The sequence below is a fragment of the Ochotona princeps genome, chromosome 2, assembly GCF_030435755.1.
Source record: "Ochotona princeps isolate mOchPri1 chromosome 2, mOchPri1.hap1, whole genome shotgun sequence".
NCBI lineage: Eukaryota > Metazoa > Chordata > Mammalia > Lagomorpha > Ochotonidae > Ochotona > Ochotona princeps.
Genome location: NC_080833.1, coordinates 16064472 through 16082717, shown reverse-complemented (window position 1 = coordinate 16082717; position 18246 = coordinate 16064472). Strand labels below are relative to the sequence as shown.

At 47.8% G+C, this 18246-nt stretch overlaps 1 protein-coding gene across 1 annotated transcript in view; it reads left to right on the top strand.

Moving 5' to 3' along the window:
* Nucleotides 1-18246, top strand: part of LUZP1 (leucine zipper protein 1) — a 97813-nt gene that overhangs the window by 67754 nt on the left and 11813 nt on the right. Inside the window, exon 2 of the mRNA XM_004592381.3 lies at nt 3379-3475. The gene's annotated coding sequence lies outside the window, so the exon portion shown is untranslated. The remainder of the gene's footprint in view (nt 1-3378; nt 3476-18246) is intronic.

Genomic DNA, 18246 nt, shown 5'->3' with positions numbered 1-18246 from the left:
ATTTTTTATCATTATGTAATTCTTGCACATTTTATTGATTGCATTTTCATTTTCCTAATCTTTTCATGTTTGAAGCTTATCAACTCTTGTAGGTTTTTTTTTTTAAAGATTTATTCATTTTTATTACAGCCAGATATACACAGAGGAGGAGGAGAGACAGAGAGGAAGATCTTCTGTCCGATGATTCACTCCCCAAGTGAGCCGCAATGGGCCAGTGCGCGCCGATCCGAAGCCGGGAACCTGGAACCTCTTCCGGGTCTCCCACGCGGGTGCAGGGTCCCAATGCATTGGGCTGTCCTCAACTGCTTTCCCAGGCCACAAGCAGGGAGCTGGATGGGAAGTGGAGCTGCCGGGACTAGAACCGGCGCCCATATGGGATCCCGGTGCTTTCAAGTCTAGGACTTTAGCCGCTAGGCCACGCTGCTGGGCCCTCTTGTAGGTTTTTAAATTGGTATTTCAGAGGGGCATCCATCAGGCTGTATGTTCAAAAAAGGGCAGTTGTCCCATTTCAGTCCCTTCTTCCCATTTCCCACTGTTCTCCAAAATCGGCATCCTTTGTTCACTTCAGATTTTTTTTTTTTTTTTGTATTTTTATCTAGAGTTTGTTTGTTAATTGGAGAGATTTAGAAGCAGAATTCCCAAGAACATTTTTATCAGTTACCCGTATGTTTTGAAACTAAAGGACTCAGTCATGTTCACTTAACATAATGTGTCTCCTTAGGAGAAGTATCTTCTCTCTGGGACTCATGCACTTGTCTAGGCCTGGGGGCTGTGAAGGCTCCTTCCATGTCTTCTTCCGGACAGCCACACACACCAACACCACCACCATGACCCCCAGGACCACTCCCCACACCAACACCACCGCCATGACCCCCAGGACCCTCCCCACACCAACACCACCGCCATGACCCCTAGGACCCTCCCCACACCAACACCACCGCCATGACCCCCAGGACCCTCCCCACACCAACACCACCGCCATGACCCCCAGGACCACTCCCCACACCAACACCACCGCCATGACCCCCAGGACCACTCCCCACACCAACACCACCGCCATGACCCCCAGGACCACTCCCCACACCAACACCACCGCCATGACCCCCAGGACCCTCCCCACACCAACACCCAGAAGCTCGAGGAGGCACGGGAGAGATGCTTGGGGAGGATGTGTCAGTGAAAAGGACAGTGCTCCAGGCTGGAGGATGTTTACACTCATCCTGTTGTTTCTAAGGACCAAGGGCCAGTAAGCTGAGGATGCCAGACGTAAATGGAAACAAAGGAAAGAAATCTCTTGCTGTTTGCTTCTACCCTTTAGAAATAAGGAGAGAATGTAGACAGAAAACAAATCCGATTCATCTGGAGTTCCTGTTTGTTTGACTTTTGGCAGTGCATTCCATCCTGTTTTGAAGAGAAAAGCCCCCTAGGCCTTAGTGACAGGTCAGCAAGTTTGGCAGTAGGTGGTAGGTGCTGGGGCAATAGCTTTCAGCAGGAGCCACTGTCACAGTCAGGGCCGAGAGCCCCGGGGGTAGAGCACACTCACAGGGACTTTGCTTTTCCTTTTTTTCTTCTTGTTATCCTTCTTCTTTCCCTTCATACTTTCCTTTCTCTGTCACTCTTTTGCACTCTGCCTTTCAAATATTTTTTTAAAAACTGTTCTATTAATTTTTTCCTTTTAGTGCCGTTTTAGTTCTCCTGGAAGATAGAGGCAGGGATGGGGAGTCTATGATGTGCCTGTGTGCATCTGGAGTTGATACATGATCTTCAAGGATGTGTAAGAGAGGGATAAGTTGCGGTGATGAAATGAGGTGAATAGTTTGAATGTAAGACTGTGCTTGGGGCCCGGCACGATAGCCTAGTGGCTAAATCCTTACCTTATAAGCACCAGAATCCCATATGGGGCTCCAGTTTGTGTATCTGCTGCTCCACTTCCATCCAGCTCCCTGCTTATGGCCTGGGAAGGCAGTAGCGGACTGCCCAAAGCCTTGGGACCCTGCACCCATGTGGAAGATCCAGAAGAGATTCCTGGCTCCTGGGTTCGGATCGGCTCAGAGCTGGCTATTGTGACCATTTGAGGAGTAAACCAGCAGATGGAAGATCTTACTGTGTTTCCTGTCTGTAAATATGACTTTCCAATAAAAATAAATAAATCTTAAAAAAAGGACTGTGCATAAGAGCTTTAGATTTACCACTGAAGAACTTAGCTTAGACCTTTCCGTTCTTCCATTAAGATCGGAGTAGACAGAAGGTTGGACTCAGAATTTTCCACCTCTAGTAACTGTTTTTACTTATTTGGGTGGAAGAAAGAAAGAGAAAATAAAAAGTTCCATCTACTGGTTCACCCTGCAAATGGCTGCAACATTTGGGACTGAGCCAGCTGAAGCCAGGAGCTGGGAATTCAGCCTCGGTCTCCTGTGTGGGTGGCAGGAACCAGTGATTTGAGCCATCACTGCTGCCACCCGAAGGTCTGCACTGGCAGGAAGCTGGAGTCAGGGGCAGCGCCAGGGACTGGACCCAGGGACTCTGACATGGGGCATGAGAGTCTAGGGCACGAGGCCAAACGCCTGGCCTGTCAAAGCACTCACGTTAGAGATGAGGTTTCATTGAGTTGGTAAGCTTTTCAGCCTTCCAGAAGGCTGCTTGTGGTACAGCTAGAGTGAGTTTTCAGACAGAGCAGCTTGCTTTTTCTCATTGACATTGAGTGGTCAAGCCTGTGTGGCAACAGAATGAGAGTAAGCGTAGAGAAACTTTTTGTGGTCAGATAGTCTTGAGTTTAAATCCTGACTACAGTTTACTAGCCATGTGCTCTTTGTCAGGTCATTTGACTTCTTAAAATTTGGATTCTTTAAGGTGGGGGTAATACCATGGTGCCACTGTCTTCAGTACAACATAAAACTTAGTGCCCTGGGTGTGGTAGATACTCCACAGATTTTTTTTTCCATACCCATCTTCCAGACATTTTATTTTTAGTAGACTCTCAGTTTTACCCATAAGTAATCGTGTGACTCACCCATCCCAAGCTTTCGTTTCCTTCCTTAAAAGTATTTAACTGGTTGATTTCTGGAATGCTTCCCAGTTGTAAGATGTCCTTTCCAAATTTTTAGACTGCGGGAGAATGTATCAATCTGTTAATTGCAGGAAAAACAGTGTATTGTATATCATCTGATAGGAAAGGGGAAGTTTCCTGGAACCAAACTCCTCCTCCTTTCCCAGCATAACCATAGCCAGCTTCCCTGAGGTCTGAATCTGGACCATGGCTTTACCTTGTCCTGCTTTGGACTCTCCTTGTAGGTGAAGATACTTGGGGTGGGCTCTTGAGCCAGCCCTGTCTTGGTGTGACTCATGGTTACCTGTCTCTTCTGTTTGTATTCTGTCCAGGTCAAGAGGCAACTGCCATTCAAAGATAGTAAGTGATTATTTCCAAGACTGCAAGCATCAGAGAAGTAGTGACAGAAAACTGAAATTACCTTAAATGGTAAGTATGTTGTATAAGGAAACTTGGGCATTCCATAGAATTGGGTAGGGTTTTTTTGCTACCGCAAGGGAGAGAAGAAAGTCACTATTAGCTGATGACCTTTTATGAACCAAATACTATGCTTACTATATACTCCCCTATATTCTCTTCTAGGCACCCACCCAACCGTATAAGGGTAAAAATTGTTACATGAATTCAACCTTAAGAAGTAGACCTGAGCGGAGGGGGGGATGGAGGGAGGCATCATGATGGTTCAACTGGCTAATCCTCCCCAAGCATGGGGATCCCATATATGTATGGCCACTCCACTTCCCACCCAGCTCCCTGCTTGTGGCCTGGGAAAGCAGTAGCAGATAGCCCAAAGCCTTGGGACCCTGCACCCATGTGGGAGACCACAAAGAATCTCCTGGCTCCAGGCTTTGAATCGGCTCAGAGCTGGCTGCTGTGGCCATTTGGGGGAGTGAACAAGCAATGGAGGATCTTTCTGTTTCTTTCTCTCAGAAAATCTGACTTTCTAATAAAAAATTAGTAACTTAAAAAAAAAAAAAAAAAGCAAACCCAGAGTGCTGAATTTTTGGCTCAGGGATTAAGCCTGTGATGCCAGCTCCCATATTGGAGCTCTAGTTCAATTGCTGGCCGTTCTGCTTCTGATCCAGCTCCCTGCTAATGTGCCTGAGAGAGCAGTGGAAAGTGGCCTAGGTCCTTGAGCCCCTGCCATCCACGTGCAAGATCCTCATGGAATTCTGGCTCCTGGCTGTGGTGTAGCCCAGCTCAGACTATCATGGCCGTTTGGACATTGAATCGTCTAATGCAAGATCTCTTTCTCCCTCTCCATTACTCTGCCTTTCAAGTAAAAAGCAAAGCAAGATAAATTTTTAGAATGTTATGTCCAGCAACTAGACCTTTTTCCTTAGCCTTTTCTGGGTTTTGTGTGCTAGTATTTCATTGCTTGGTGTTGGGGAGGCCGGTGGAGAGCACTGCCGAAACAGAAGGGAAAGGAGGACCTGAGCAATGGGTGCCAGGGGACCTAATTGGGTCGTTATTCATGAATGCTGGATAATAGAGAAAGCATCTCTGGGAAAGTAGAGCACCTCATGGAATTGGGTTATGACATCAACTTGTGGCTGAGTGAGGGACAGCCGGTATTTGGTCTTTTTATTTGCGGATCAGTGTGTTGTGTTTTGTTTGAAAGAGTGTGTATTGACTCCCCAAATGCCTGCAGTGGCTGAGGCTAGGGGAAGGCGAATCTGGGAGCTAGGACCTCAGACGAGGTCTCCCATGTGAGTAGAAGGAACCCAGATATTTGAACCGCCACAGCTGCCTCCTAGGATCTGCATTAGAAGAAAGCTGGAATGGGAATTGAGTACAAGCTTTCCCAAGTGGGATGTAGGTGTCTTAACTTTTAGGCCAAATGCCTGCCCTTAATTTTTAAAATACTGGTGAAATTTGGGAGAAAATAGAAATTTTCATCAAGAAAAACTTCTGTGTACCTATTATATAGAGAATATTTTAGCCATATGATGGTACTGATGTCCTGGTGGTAACATTGACCACATTAAAAAACAAATAAACAAACGAAACCAACCAAACATTGGCCACATGCACTTGAGACTGCTGGGTTCACACAGTTGTTGAAGCTCAGTATATAACATCAGCAAAATAGAAAGTCATAACTTAGTGGTTAGAAACATAAAAATAAATGAATAACTAGATACCAACCAGAAATTCTGGCTCCTGACTCTGTCTCCCTGGCAGTATAGACAATGAGAGGCTGTGAAAAGGCTGAATTGGGTTCCTGACTTCAGGCGGGCCCAGTCCTGGCCACTGCAAGTGTTGGGGTGGGAGGAAGTGACCCAGTATATGGATGCTCTGTTTGGCTAGCTCTCAAAAAATAAGAGGAGGCCCCAATGTACTGGAGAGCTGAGAGATTGTCATTTTATATAAGGTGATCAGATTAGTCCTCCGATGAAGTGATATTTTCAAGTTAGATCCGGAAAACTTGCGACTCAGTCAGGGCTCTCCAGGTGCAAAGCACCCGTAAGGTATGAATAGGACTTGTCGCTGACTGAGGATGTACAGGGAGGCTGCCGTGGAGTCGGGAAGAACAGGGGATCCAGGTGATACAGGCTCTCACAGCCAAGATGCCGTCTTTGGAGTTGATTGTACTCTGCGCCAAGGAGGAACATGATTGGATTTACGCATTCTGTGTGTGCCTTTAAATTTTTGAAAAGCATATTTTTATGAACTTGAAAAGCAGACACACAGGGCTATTCTGTTCTGCTGGCTTATTTATTCCTCAGAGGCTTGCAACAGCCCAAGGTTGTGGTCAGAGCTGGGAATCGAGAATCTAGTCCAGGGCTCCCACAGGAATGCTGGGGACCCAGCTCCTTGAGCCCTCACCTGCTGCCTCCCACGGCCAAGAAGCTGGACTTGATCATGAAGATAGGACTTGAATGCAGGCACTCCAGTATGGGATATAGTTGTCCCAAGTAGCATCTTCACGGTCACATCACATACCTGCCTCCTGACTCGTCTTTAAAGGCTTGTTCAGATTGCGGTGGGAGACTAGGCTACACGGTGTGGGAAGAGAGGACAGTGTCAGGATGGGGGGCCTGAGGAGGCTTCGCGGTAGGTAGCACTTGAGGGGAGGCATGACGTGCCTTGGGTGGTGGTGGTGAATAGGAAGTAATGGGTTCTAGACACATTTTGAAGATTGAGTCAACTTCATACCTACTTCTCCTTGTGGAGGTGTCTGATTTATCTAAGGTTGCTTTCTGGATCACATGGGGTTGAGGGTATCATTGGAAACTTGACAGTGATCCATGATGAAATTCTAAAATTGAGAAAAGGGGTAAAAAAAAAATACAGTGGTACACCCCCACCCTGGCAAACACCAGCTATGTTCAGAGTCCTGCTGATTGCACCGCCCCATGATTTTATTTAAATTATAAAATCAGTAGAAGTTCATCATGGAAATACTAAGAAGTAGTGGTTAGAAACATAAAAATAAATGAATAACTAGATATCAACAAGAAGTAGAGATAAGCAAAACAAAAACATCCAGAGATAATTGCCATGTAGCACTGTCATATGTGTATTCATGAATTAGAGACAGAGTAAGTAAGCTCCCGTCTGCTGGTTCACCTGCTAAATGGCCAGGACCGGGCTAGAGCCAAGACCAGGAGCCAGGAACTCGGTCCTGGTCTCTACCAGGTGGCTGGCAAGAACCCAGTTATTGAGCTGTCACACTGCCTCCCGAGATCTGCATCAGCAGGAAGCTGGAGCTGGGAGCCTGAGCCGAGCAGTGGTGCTCCCACGTGTCCTACGGCTGAACACCCACCCGGGGCATTTTCTTTCTAGAAAATTTTCTGAGCTAGAAAATCAGAAATATGCTACAAAGGCAGTGTGCTAAAATTAGTTTGTACCATATAGAAAACACACGCCTGTCATTCGCAGTGTTTGCACAATGCACCGTAAAGAACTTATAGACAGTGAAATTAAAAAGTTGAATAAAAATAATTAATAATTTAAACTAAAACTTTGCAACTGCCAACCCCCCAAGATTTATTTATTTTGAAAGGCAGAGTTAGAGAGGGAAGGAGAGAGAGAGAGAGAGAGCTTCTATCTGCTGGTTCCTGTCTCAAATGGCTGTAGCCACTGGGGCTGGACCAGCAGAAGCCAGGAGCCTCTTCCAGGTTTCCCACATGGCTGGAGGGAGCATTGGCCCCCGACACTTTGTTTTAAGCCATAATTTTATTTGAAAGGTAGATTTGCAGGGGCGTGGGGAGGGAGGGAGGGAGAGAGAAAGAATATCTTCCATCCATTGGTTTATTCCCCAGATGACTGCCTCAGCTGGGTTGGGCAGAGCTGAAGCCAAGAGCCAGGAGCTTCTTTCATGCCTCCCGTGCATGTGTTAGGGGCCCAGGTGCTTCAGCAGGGAACTCATTGAGGAAAGGCAGTCGGAACTTAGCTGGTGGCCGGATGGAATGCTGGTGTCAAGTAGTGGTCAACCTGCTACACCACAGTGCTGGCCTCTTACACAACACTTAGTATGGACCAGGAACTATGTAAGCAGTCATTGTTTACTTGTTTACACCTACCCTAACCCTACCTTAGGTAAGTACTTAAGTGCAGAGAAGTCAGCTGACTTACTCAGTGTCACTCAGCTAGGAAGTAGTAAAGTCAAGTTTTGAACTTGGGTTGTCTGGCTCTAGAGTATGTAATAATTTTTTTGAAAGATTATTTTTAGGGTCCGGCATGATAGACTAGTGGCTAAAATCCTCTCCTTGCACATGCCAGGGTCCCGTGTGGGCACCAGTTCATATCCCAGCCGCTCTGCTTCCTTTCCAGGTCCCTGTTTGTGGCCTGGGAAAGCAGTGGAGGATGACTCAGGCCTTGGGACCCTGTATCTGCGTGGGAGATTTAGAAGAAGCTCCAGGCTCCTGGCTTCAGATTGGCTCAGCTTCGGCTGTTGCAACCACTTGGGGAGTAAACCGGTGGATGGAAGATTTTTCTCTCTCACCTTCTCTCTGTAAATCAATCAATCAATGAATAAATAAATCTTAAAAAGTCAAAAATATATTTTTTAGATTTAATTAACTTTTATTGGAAAATCAGATTTACAGAGAGGAAAGGCAGAAAGATCTTCCATCTGCTGGCGTATTCCTCAAGCAGCTGCAGCAGCCAGAGCTGAGCTGATCTGAAGCCAGGAGCCAGGAGCTTCATGTAGGTCTTCCCCATGGGTACAGGGGCCTAAGGACTTGGGCCATTCTCTGTTGCTTTCTCGGGCCATAAGCAGGGAGCTGGATCGGAAGTGAAACAGGCAAGGCGTGAACTGGCATCCATAGGGAATGCCGGCACCATAAGTAGAAGCTTCTCCTACTATACCATGGAGCCAGCCCTGTGTAATCATCTTTAATCATTGCAATATACCCTCTATTTATGCTATTAGAATTAATTGGATTTAACAGTTCATTTGGGGAAAAACATCAGTCCACTGTGAGATGGTTGGCTGGAGGTCATGAAGCAGAGCAGACACAGACACACAAGCACTGCATGTTCTCTTTCATCTGTACAAGTTAAGTGACAGTCAGTCTGCTCAGAGGATGGTGGTCAGCAGAGGCTGGGGTGGGTCTGGGCAGCCAGGGGCGGGGCTGGAGGAAGGCTCAGTCACAGGTACGGACGCAGAAGTCATGTTCCACTATTTCACACCCAGGCGACCATAGGTCACAGCGTGAACTCACCAACTTGGGAGGATCTGGTAGACTCCAGAGCTACAGAAAAGAAAGAGGAATGGACATGGTGATGCCTGGCGTGCTTGGCTGAGGCTGTATACATGTGTCGAAATCACATATGGTGCGCACAAAATGTACCCATTGTGTGTACTAATCAAAAATGTAAAAAAAAAAAATGAAGTCACAGGGACCTGCCAGTTGATAACATGGCTGCCACAAGAGCTCGTGTGATCTTGTGTTTTAGTCTTAGGACTCGATAGACCAGGTTGTCTTTCATATCAGCCCGCAGCGCTGTCTCCCATGCTGCCGTCCTGGTTCAGGAGCTTACTCTGCTGCTTGCCTTGACACCACAGAAATATTCTAACTTGTCCTGTCAGAGTGGTCTGGCAGGAGCCTGGTCCAAAACGGCTTGTAAATGAACTTCCCCACATGGGACTCAGTAGAGTTTGTGTACTGGTGTTCTTTATGCTTCTCTGCATTGAAGAGAGTTCATATAAAAAGTAGGCCGCAGTCCTCCCAAGCCCCTGGCACCTGGGTCACTCATTGGCCTGACCCTCTGCGACGCTTGCTTTGGCAGCCTTTGCGTTTGGGCTAAAAATCTTTCCTAGAGTGTGGTGTACTCCAGAACAGAGTACAATAAAACTATGACCTGCATTTACCAAATACCTGTAAGGTTTCTGTCTTGCCTTGACCCTGTTTTCAGTGCTCAGGACACAAAGAAATGACACATCCCCTGCTGTCGGTGCTCAGAGCCCGCGGAAGATGACAAATGCACAGGCGAGTGTCTGGGGGAGCTAGAAGGGTCTGCAGAGTTTAGGATGGTGCGTTTCTCTTAGTGTGAGGGTCAGTCTGAAAGGGCTTTGGGGAACAGAGGACACTTCGAAAGATGTTCCCTTAGAGTGGCACAGAGCAGGCCTGAAAGGAAGGGGGGGTGGGCCATCGTGAAGGGTGTTTGTCTGACGTTGCGACCTCAGCCTCGCCACTTGATTGGGACGCGCTGCCGTCTTGTCAGTTTCTCTACCCCAGCAGGTGCCTCAGTCAGCATGCTGAACTGTCCCGAAGTCCCCAGGGCCAGCATTGTTCTGTGCCCCTGTCTCTTCCCAGTAAACAGTTTTCTATATCTGTGTGCTGGACGTTGTTCAAGGTGCCTGGGATACAGCAATAAACACACGCGCACACACACACACATTCCTGAACACATGGACCTTACCTTCTGAGAAAAAGAAAACTCACAGCTGACCAGGTGATTAAATGCATTGAAAGGAAAAGTAAGAGCACCTTACCTTAGGGTGGTCCCCAGCATGCCCTCAGGGGCAGGTTGGAAGAGTTTGAATGCGAGCTGAGCAACGCTGGCTTGCTAGCTGACCTCTCCAAGGAGTGGCAAGTGCGATCAGAAAATCTGCAGATCCTCTCCGACCTGAAGAATCTCCGGAAACTTCTAATCTGGAGTTTTGCAGGTTCAAATTCAGGTTTGTGATTCTGGGAAAAATCACGGAAGTCTAGTAATTAAATACAAACCCTCAGGAAGCTAAAGTGTAGTTTTGTTCATTTGCTTAGAAGGGTATTAGGTGGCTGCCTCACACAACAGCTGGGTGACAGTTGGGTTGTTAGGACATAGGCCACAGTTCTTACAAGGTCTAAACATTTACTGTTATTCTAAAGTGTCTGAGCTTGTATCTACTGTCAAACTTTAAAGAAAAAGCTTGCTGACCTTGCTTTAAATGACTGTTAGGGACAGGAAGTGAATCATGGCAGCTGTGTTGGGAGAAGGGGCAGGACGGTTTGATTAATGTTCTATTTTAGACTTTCCTGATCTGCCAGGACAGGAAGAAGAGCCAGTTTCCAAAATGCTGAAACCCCCTGGAAATCGGGTTCAAGAGTGTTGACCGAAGAGCTTGGGATTAGAAACTGTTGGTGATGTAGTTTTCTGGTTGGAACTGAGCTAGATGTTGATGGAGATAGAGTTGACATTAAAAGGTGGGACTGGGTCCAGTGTGGTAGCCAAATGGCTGAAATCCTCACCTTACCTGTGCCAGGATCCCATGTGAGCGCCAGTTTGTATCCCGGCTGCTCCACTTCCCATCCAGCTCCCTGCCTGTGGCCTGAGAAAGCAGTCGAGGACAGCCCAAAGCCTTGGGACCCTGCACCTGTGTGGGAGACCTGGAGGAAGTTCCTGGCTCCTGGCTTCGGATCGGCTCAGCTCCAGCTGTTGCGGCTAATTGGGGAGTGAGCCAGCGGATGGAGGATCTTTCTCTGTGTCTCTCCTTCACTCTGTAAATCTGACTTTCCAATAAAAAAAATAAATAAACCTTAAAAAAAAAAAGATGGGCCTGCCCTTGCTTTGGTGTGGTTTTCCTTCCCAGAAGCCCCCTCGGGAGCAGAGGATCGCTCCTGAGGACAGAATGGTGGCAGAACAGGCTGCGGGGAAGGCGGGACAGAAGACGGAGAGCAGGAGGAAGATTATGGAATATGGTCCGGAAGGCATCTTCTTCTTCTTCTTTTTTTTAGATTTCTTTATTTTTTCTTGGAAAGTCAGGTACACAGAAAGGAAGATTTTCCGTCCACTGATTCACTCCCCAAGTGTCTGCAACGGCTTGAGGCTGAGTCGATCTGAAGCCAGGAGCTTCTTCTGGGTCTCTCATGTGGGTTCAGAGTCCCAAAGCTTTGGGCCGTCCTTGACTGCTTTCCCAGGCCACTGGCAGGGAGCTGGATGGGAAGTGGGGCTGCTGGGACATTAACTGGTGCCCATCTGGGATCCTGGAATGTGCAAGGTGAGGACTTTAGCCACTAGGCTACTGCACTGGGCCCAGATGGCTTCTTTATCATTGCTTTTATAATTGGTTATATTTAATTCCTGCCAGGGGCAGGTCTTAGTTATCTCCCCAGTGCTTGATAGAGTGCTAGGTGAATCATGTGTGTTTCATAGTAAATGAATTTTGCTGGATGACTAGGACTCAACAGGGAGCTAGGGAGAGCCCGGGAGCCTCTTCCCCTGGAAGGCAGCAAAGCATTTCTTCATGTGGCTGTACCGAGGGCCGGAGGTCAGGGACAGCGGTCACCCTAACAATATTTTCAGTCCATTTCCTTGTTTGCCTTGGGTAGAAGGGATGATCTGAATGAGTTGCTTATTTTAGAATTTAGCCTGGTGACAACTTACCTTGGGTGTGCATAGGGCTTTTTAAAGTGCCTTTGCTGACTTTATTGTCTAGTGTTGCAGGGGGTGGATCAGGAGGACATTCTTCCTTTTTTTTCAAGGGAAGGAACTGAGGTATAATGAGAACAATGACAGCAAAGTGGTGCGGTCCTCTTTTTTAAGGATTTACTTATTTATTTGGAAGGCAGTTACATAGAGATGGGGAGAGATTTGAATAGAGACCTTGAGTCTGTTGACTCGCTCCTCAAATGGCTGCCAGAGCTGGGCTGGGCCAGGCTGAAGCCAGGAGTCTAGACCTCTGTGCCAGTCTTCCATGTGGGTGGTGGGTGATGGGTCCAAACACCAGGTACAACCCCAGGGAGCTAGGTTGGAAGCCGAGCAGCCAGGACTTGAACTGGCACTGCTGGGGTGCTGGCGTCACAGGCAGTGGCTGTGTACCACAACTCCGCCCCCAAAGGTACACTGCTCTTGAAAGAATGTGGACTTGGGAATCAGGCCTGGATGCATCTGACTGTGTTTGTGTGGTCTCAGGTAAGATCGGTGCCCTTTCCTTGTGAGGAATATAGTGCAGGCTGGAATAGAATCCTGGCAATAGCTACTGTTTGTTGTGACTTAATGTACAGTGCATCCTGCTAAGCACTCCAGAGGGTGACCATGTCACCTTTGTGTAGCTGAGGAAAGGCCACAGAAGTCATTTCAGACACCTGGGTGAATCTGGATTCCTGGAAAAGCAGAGCCGGTACTGTGGTGTGGCAGGTGAAGCTGCTGCTGCAGCACGAGTCCCATGTGGGCGCCGCATCAGGCCTGGATACTCCCATTCTGATCCAGCTCCCTGCGTGTGCGCCTGGGAAAGCAGTGGAGGGTGGCCCAAGGCCTTGGGCCCCTGCACGCATGTGGGAGAACTGGAGGAAGTTCGTGGCTCCTGGCTTCAAGCCAGCGCAGCTCCCTTATACTCCTTCGTTACTGGTCTGTGTCACAGTGCTCGGAGCCCTTACTTTGTAGCGGTGCTGAAGCGTGTGCAGCATGTGATTTTATAAGATGCGAGCAACCAGGAGACAGAAGTCTTCAACTTTCTCGACTGGGGAAAACAGGGCTTACCTGGGTTGCCGTTTCCTCATTTTTAGAACAAAGGAAGTGGACCAAACAGGTGATTTTATTTTATTTTACTTCTATTTATATTTATTTGCAAGTCAGATATACAGAGGGGAGGAAAGACAGAGAGGAAGATATTCTATCCGTGACTCACTCTTCAAACGGCTGCAACAGGCAAAGCTGAGCCGATCCAAAGCAAGGAGCTGGGAGTCTTTTCTGAGTCTCCCACATGGGTGCAGGGTCCCAAGGCTTTGGACCGTCCTCGACTGCTTTCCCAGGCCACAAGCAGGGAGCTGGATGGGAAGCAGGGACACCAGGATACGAACCAGTGCCCATATGGGATCCCGGCGCATGCAACGTGAGGACTTTAACCACTAGGCTTCTGTGCCAGATCCAGTGATTTTATTTTAATTAAAGGATATAGAACTTTTTCTTTATAATATTTATAGTCATGTAGAGGAAGAAGCCCGGCAGAATAAGAAGCTGAGACCTCTTGCTTTGGTAGAGCAGGTGGGAGGAGGCTGCATCCCTGTCTGCTCAAACTACCCTCCTTTCTTTCCCCTAAAAGACTCCGTGTCCAGTTTGAAAGCTGGTAACCTGAAGGTGACCTTACCCTTTTGCTTGAAACCCCATTCTAAGGAATGGAGAAAGATCCAGAGAAGTTTCTGCTGTCTTCTCCACTTGGGGTAACCAGAGCCTCACAGCCTGTGGCGTCCATGGGTGAGTTCCAGCGCACTGTCCAGCAGGCTGGGGGCAGCAGTTTTGTCTGAGACCCTGAGTGAGCTGTGCAGGGCATTCCTGCAGGGCCTGTTCTCTGTGGCCCCTCTTGTTAGTTGTTTTCTCCTTTGTAACCCGTGAGTAGGTCATTTACATTATTTTTTAATATGCTCTGTTAACGATCAGTGCCACAGGGTTGGCTGGCCATTCATCACATTAGAAGCAGTGTTACATGCTGGGCTTCCTGCTGGGAAGTGAGAATTCAGTGGTGACTAGGTAAAAGAGTTGGAGAGACAGAAATAATCGAATCAGATGTCAGTGCCGTGTGCCTAGTGCTGAGCCAGGAGCGGCACAGCTGGCGTGGCCCAACGTGGCCCGACGTGGCCCGACGTGGCCCTTCAGGGGGGCAGTCCTGTGGGAGCCCACACTGTGACGTAGCTGGCAAGGCTGCTGGTTGCTTCACTCCTGATCCAGCTGCTCGTTCATGGCCTGGGCACGCAGGCTTGATGGCTCAAGTGCTTGAACCCCTGCTACTCCTGGGAGACCCGGAAGAAGCTCCTGACAGCTGGCCCAGTTTCAACAACTGTGGACATTTGGAAAGCAAACCAGTGCATGGAAGCTCTCTAACTTTCAAACAGATTGTAATTAAATGGTTTTTATTTATTTATTTATTTATTTATTTATTTATTTATTTTTAATAGCGATGTGTTGGGTCCAGCATTGTGGCATATCAGGTTAAGCACCAGCATTCCTAATGGACTCCCATCCATCCAGCTGTCTGCTGATGTGCCTGAGGAAGCAGCAGAGCAGGGCTCAAGTGTTGGGGCTCCTGCGCCCACCTAGGAGATCCAGAAGAAGCTGCTGCTGTGTGGCTCAGCCCCTTCCATCGCTGCCATCTGGGGAGTGAACCAGCCAAGGAGGCCTCTCTCGGTCTCTCCCTTGCTTTCTCTGTAAATCTGCCTTTTTAAAGTTAGTGGTTCAGTTTCTGGCCTCTTCTAATTCAAAATGACGGTAATTTATAGATGCTGCTGCACTAAGTAAGGTTTAACATTTGCCATTGAAAGCAATTTGTTTTTGAAAATAGTGTAAAAACTAGTATAAATCAAATGTGTTGAAGGGATTAAGTATAGGCTGTGTTCCAAAAGCAGCTTTTTGGGAACAGAATTTATTTTATTATAAAATTAATCTTTTTACTGTGTAACTTACTGCTTTTAAGCATATTTATGAGGCAACACCTAAGTCACCCAGTAGATGCATGATATTTTAAAATCGGTTTGTAGGGACAGGCCCAGTGTTGTGGGCATTTGGTGTCTGAACCCCAGTGGATGCGGAGTGCCTCCTGCGTGTGTCTCATTCTCAAATAAGAGAAGACAAAGTTTTATGTTTTTTTGTGTGTGTAAGTAAATTAAATTGGTTTGTGGCCTACACATAGTTCAGTGCCTTTCTTCCTGCCCCCTTGTCAGGTAGGAGATGGTTTCTGGCCTGCCAGGTGGGACGCCTTAGGCAAGGGTTCTTGAATGTGCCACAAGAAGGCGTGGAAGGAAAAGTAGGGAGGATTTCTTTGTAAAAATATGCATCAAGGATTTTTTTTCCTTTCCTATTTTGAGACTAAGGACACGTGTAGATTGGGGAAGAAGACCAGAAGAAGAGAAAGTAGGACAGAAGATGGACCCAGAGAAGCAGAGGGCAGGAGGGCAGGAGGGGAGAGTGGAGAGGGAGTCCTGCAGACTTGGTACATTCCCAGTATCCGCCAGTCCGCGTTTCAAAGAGCACGTGCGCCATCTGGTGGCTGCAGGTGCACAAGGCAGCCAGTGGAACAACTTGCTTTGAAAATTGGCATTTGACAGTTAAGAAAAATGATTTTCTTTTGCTGTTTTTCTTCTTTTTTTTTTTTTAAGGTGCGCAGGGTATGGGGATATATGTGAATTTTTTTTGTTTGTTTTTATTTGAAAGATATACAGAGAGGAGGAGAGAGAGAAAGAGGGGAAGATCTTCCGTCCAATGGGTTCACTCCCCAAGCGGCTGCAACAGCTGGAGCCACACCAATCTGAAGCAGGAGCCAGGAGCCTCTTCCAGGTCTCCCATGCGGGTGCAGGGTCCCAATGCTTTAGGCTGTCCTCAACTGCTTTCCTAAGCCATAAGCAGGGAGCTGGATGGAAAGTGGGGCTGCTGGGATTAGAACCAGTGCCCTTATAGGATATGGTGTTGTGTGCAAGGCAAGGACTTTAGCCACTAGGCTACTGTGCTGGGCCCTAGGTTTTTCTTTCTTTCTTTGTGGTTTTTTTTTTGGTTTGTTTGTTTAAGATTTATTTTTATTATAAGGTCAGATTTACACAGAAAAGGAGATACAGAAAGATCTTTCATCCACTAGTTCACCTCCCAAGTGGTTGCCAACAGCTGGAGTTGAGCCTGTCCAAAGTTAGGAGTCGTTCCTCTGGGTTTGCAACACAAGTGCAAAGTCCCAAGGCCTTGCACTGTCCTTGACTGCTTTCCCAGGTCACAGGCAGGGAGCTGGACGGGAAGTGGAGCAACTGGGACACAAACTGACACCCATATGGGATCCTGGGGCTTGCAAGGTGAGGATTTAGCCACTGATCCATTGTGCCGGGCTCTTGCTGTAAGTTTTTTCATCGGAAGATGTTGGAGTTGATTTTCCCTTCTCAGGCGTCTCTTCTTTATTTCTTAAAGGCTATTCCTTCCCACCTGCCCCCTAGCTTTGAATCTAACCTTAGTCAGACTGTATCACTCAGCACTCTTATTTTAAGTCAGCCATTTTTAAATGCTTATTTATTTTTTCATCTACCTGACAGACAGAATGAGAGAGAGAGATTGAGAGCTATAGGAGCAAACCTTCCATCTGATGGTCTTTAATAGCCAGGGCTGGGTCAGGCCAAAGGTTCCCATCAGAGGGCAGGAGCCACAGTGCTGGGGCGTTGTCGGTTGCCGCTCAGGTGCGCGAACAGGAAGCTGGAGCAGAAGGCAGGGGTGGATGGACTGCATCCTAGGCACTGTAACGTGCGGTGCAAGTCTGTCAACTGATGGCCTAACCCGTCTGCTCTGCTTTTTAGCAGAATTAAAAAATCCTCTAAGGGCTGGTATTGTACATAGTGGGTAGAGCCACTGGCTGCAACACCAGCATCCGGTATGGACCCTGGTTGGCGTCCCTTCTGCTCCATCTTTGATTCAGGCCCCTTCTAATAACCTGGGAAAAGTGTTGGAAGATGGCTGTGTGGGGACCTGGATGAAGTTCCTGGCTCCTGGTTTTGGCCTGTCCTGGCCATGGTTGTAGGGCCCATCTTGGAGGAGGTGAGGGGATGAACCAGCAGTCGGAAGATCTTGCTGCATCTGTTTGTAACCCTTACTTTCGAATCTTTAATTCAAACAACGCCTTCACATTCCTCGCTGCGCCGCAGCTGCTCCTGTCAGGGTGACTCATGATAATTCAGTGGGCTGAGCTCAGACCCCCTCAAGTTCACGTGACACAACGGGTCACTTGTTTTCCTTTTTTCGGGTGTGGGGGGACAGGGACGCTTCAGTAATAACCATGTATTCTCCTGCTTTGCTATCTTCTTTGCCCCTTTCCCAGTCTGCATCTCTCCGTAAAGCATCCTGCCCACCTGGGCTCTTTGCTGCCTATCCTGGCTCCTTCCCACCCCGCGTATCCCGCAGTCTCTGGATGACTTAGACACAGCTCACTGATACAACCCTGCACAGCCCCCCAAACCCTTTCCTTGCTGCTCCGTCTCTGCTCATTCCCGTCGGCCGTCTCCAGTAGACACAGTCCTACACCCACACACTGAGCCCGCTGGAGTCTCCGTTCCCTTCCTATCTCGGGCTACACCTCACGTGCGGTCTAAGCAGGACCTGGGGTTTCACCTCCTGTGGTTAGCGCGAACACTGCCTGCGTCATGGCGTGGGGCTCCTGTGTGGTCTTTGGCTTCTCCTCTTGTCTCATGAGGTCTGTTTTTAGCCGCAGCAGTCATGTTGATCCTTATCTGGTTGTTTTTAGGCGTCATATATCATTGTCACCCAGATACATGGTTTATATTGCTCTTGGTGGTGTGAATTCTGTGGGTTGGGACAAATGTTTAATGACATGTGCCTGTAGTTCGCAGCACACAGCATGCTCTCCTGCCTTAGAAGCCCCCTGTGTTCTCTCTCCTCAACCTTCCCTTTCCCCTTTCTCATGGCTACTCATCCTTTTAACATCTCCATAGTTTTGCCTTTTCCAGAATGTCATGTAGCTGGAACTATACAGTATGTGTCATTTCCAGATTGACTCCTTTTCACTAAATACTCTATGTTCTTCTTTTCCTTCCCGATGCTTATTTTTTAGCACTGAATAATATTCTAACTCTTGGACATACTAGTTTATTCGTTTATCCATTGAAAGACTCTTGATTGTTTCCAACTTTGGCAGGTGTAACTAATGAAGCTACTGTATCACACGCAGGCTTCTGTGTGAAGGTTTATTTCATTTAGGTAAACACGCAGCAGTATGACCGCCGGGCCACGTGATGAGAGTATGTTTAGTTTTCCAGGGAACTGCCAGGCAGTCCTCCGTGGGTCCTGCT